Genomic DNA, 3,306 nt, shown 5'->3' on the forward strand with positions numbered 1-3,306 from the left:
CAAAAAATGTATCCACCGTCAATCACATCCGGCGTTGTCCACAACGACTTGACAAAACAAAGACATTATTATAATAAATAAAAAAATTAAAAAAAAATCGCCCCCCGCCATTCTGTCCGCTCACGACGAACTACCGCCACAGAATGGCATTCTGACAGATGCCGGCAACATAAACAATTGGGCAGAGCTAGCTGCGACAGCTAGCTCTGCCCAACTGTTTACAGTTGTACGGCATCTGACAGGTGAGCCATGATTGGGCAAAGTCAGTGTGCACCATGCACATGCACTTTGTTTTAGTGCACTGTATGCACTATTTAACATGTAGTCTAGGTTTTGTGTTTTTTTTGTTTTTACTTCTCTTGATGCACTTACTTGAAAAAATGGGTCTACATGACATCCTGACACTATTTTTATAGACTATTTTAGTTTGACATTTATTGTTTACCACTTTTTTTTTCCGACAATAAAAGTTAAGATTTTGCTCAACCTAAGACAAATACAGCATAAATATGGCCATTCCAATATTCAAGACATTCAAACGGTGATAGAGAGCTAGTTGTACATGAGACAAACGCAGTTTAGGTGAACTGCAGAATAAAAACAGCAGGCACTATGCCTATATCATCTTGCTATTCGGTCACATTGCTCTTCAGTAACAGTCCTTGAACCAACATGCAGAGTTCAGTGTGTCTTAGGGCTGAAGGGGATATGAGGGGTAAGAAGGAGGGGAATAGGAATTCCACAAGGGAGGTCAAGGGGGGGGGGGGGGGGGGGGGGGGGGGGGGGGTAAACCAGAAGAGAATACAAACAACCAGATATCTTTAATAACTTGGCATTAAATAATGAGGCAGCAAAAAGTTGGTTACTTTTCTATCTAAGCAAATAAGTTACACAGATAAGATTGGTTATCAATAGCGAGTACAGGCATACACTAGGAGGCTATAAGAAGGCATACAATTGGGGTACATAGTCTTACAGAGAAGGTTAAGCAAGATTCCCAACACCGCTCAATTTGGCAAACAGTTGTGGTACACCTACTATCTCGTATCCAACACTCCCACTTTCCAAGAAACATACGTTCCTTAAGGTGTGCTTTGGCAAAGAGGTACTCAAAATGGGCGTTGGTATTAATAATGTCAATCACCATATTTAATGTAGGAATTGTCTGTTTCCACAGTCGGGCTATGGCCATTCTGGCTGCAATAAATGCATGTGTCAAAGACACGAGAGGGAAGAGGCCAGGTCAGTAAGCCCCACTCCCAACAAAGCCATTTGCGGGTTGGCCCTGCAAGGAATGAGAGACCCAGTATTGTTGGAGCAAAGGCCACTGCCACCAAATATGAGGAAGTGTACCCCTCTGACCACACTGTCTCAAACAGAAGGAAGAGGTAGATGGGAAGATCTTTGCTAGTTTGTGCGGAGTATAGTACCATTTGTGAAGTATCTTTTGGACAGATTCCCAGTGCGACAGGCATCTTGAAGCCTTTAGGGGCCAAACTATGGTTTGATGCCACCACGTAGCAGATAAGGTAAATCCCAATTCCTTTTGCCACCATTCCATGGCAGGAAGTTTCGATCCTCCACAGGTGTAACTAGCAATTTATAGAAAAATGAGATGCACTTCATTTGTAGAGTAGTTCTAGTGAAAAAGGAGATGGTTTGTCTGTGGGTGCGGTCTCCTAACTCAGACACGTGAGACATTAAGGCGTGTATTGATGACTTAAGGTCCTTCTGCAGCTCTGTGCGTAATGATAGAAGCATCATCTTAAGAGGCCTCAGAGGCTGGATTAGAGGATGCAGGGAGCTCATCCAGGGAAGGCACAGTTTGTGGGGCCCTGTAAAACAGAGGAGAAAGTAGTAGACTGTTTCTTACCGACAGGGCCTTTGGATTGTGCGGAGTGCAGCAGCGATGAGGCCGGCCGTGGAGAGCTCCTTCCCCTGGACAAGTGTGCCTGAAGTGCTCTGCTCCATGTCTGAGTCAGAGCAGTCAGCTGAGCGGGTGTCTGAGGCTGTTTTCCACCCGTGAAGCAGCGTTGCCATTTTGTCTGCTGGATGAGGGCGACATGGGATAGAAGTCTGTCTTCTGGGGCCTTTGTTTGCTTTTGCCCCTGGACATAATGCCGATAAATGCTCGATCCGATACCTATATCAGCTGTGAGTAGCTTTGATTCAGGATACCGAAGCTCTGCTCTGGTTTATGCGACCATGTTTGTCCGTTGCCTCTGTTTACCACTTGTTTGCCTGCTGTTTAATAAGAATACTTACATTGTGCTTACAAGTTTATTACCTTTGTATAAATGTTTTATTTTTATCATACTTTTTAATCTGTTTCTTTGGGGCCTAACAATTTTAGGCTTTAAATGGTATGGATATTGGAGAAAAGAGGGATCACTGGTAACAATGGGAGACACAAATCAAATAGAATATTCTCCTACCCATAATATATATAACCAACCATAACAAAAAACACACTATTTAACCCGAGCAGAAGATAAGATTAAAATATTAAATGCAGAAAAAAAAAATAAGAGTCCTAACAGTTATGGTTATGGAACTGTGAACACAGGGGGTACTCAAGGGTATGTAGCTTACCCCAATACAATCAACAGTATAGCTCAGTATGGAATAGTATAGCACTGTGTAGTGCAGTAGTGCAGTATAGTACTGTATAGCAAAGTATTTCTCCCTACAGAGATTTGTGAGGGGATGGCTTTATCCCAATTCTTTAAGATATCGTTTCTCAGAGACAAGGGGAAAAAAATTATATTGTCACCCATAATTTTGAGTTTTACAGAACAGCAAAGCCATGAGATCTGCCTTAAACCCAAGGTGGCTCTCAAGCTCAAATCTTTGTCAGCAATTGAAAGCAAAAGAAAAAAACAAAAAACAAAAACAAACCCAAAACACCAGTTAGCTTATTTAAATGCATCTTTATTAAGGAGTCATACAACAGTGGCGTGCATTTGCATAAGAGTAATGGGTAGCTCAGGGCCAGTTGCAACAGCTGCAGCTTGCGTCAAACACCAGACCAGATGGACACTGCAAGGAATAGGTCCTTCCAGCAGCACATATGTAGAATATGTTACGGTTTAATGGATTTACATGAAGTCCATCAGTTTTACCCACACAGAAGTTAGGATCAACATCATTGCCTGGAGGGGGGACTGGAGGTGCAGGAGGAGTTGCAGTGGTAGTTGTTGTAGCAGTGGTAGTTTTAGTTGGAATATCAACATTGCCTGAACAGACTGTTGCACCAGGACAGTTTACGGTGGAACCTAAAAAAAAAAAAAAAAAAAACCAGAAACA

The 3,306-nt window shown here is 42.5% G+C and overlaps 1 pseudogene; it reads right to left on the bottom strand.

Annotated features, from left to right (window-relative positions):
- Window positions 1-2,919: 2,919 nt before the first annotated feature.
- The window catches only part of LOC108804883, an 18,173-nt pseudogene continuing 17,786 nt past the window's right edge, over window positions 2,920-3,306 (bottom strand).

This window comes from Nanorana parkeri, unplaced genomic scaffold, assembly GCF_000935625.1.
Source record: "Nanorana parkeri isolate BGI_ZX_2015 unplaced genomic scaffold, ASM93562v1 scaffold77, whole genome shotgun sequence".
Classification (NCBI taxonomy): domain Eukaryota; kingdom Metazoa; phylum Chordata; class Amphibia; order Anura; family Dicroglossidae; genus Nanorana; species Nanorana parkeri.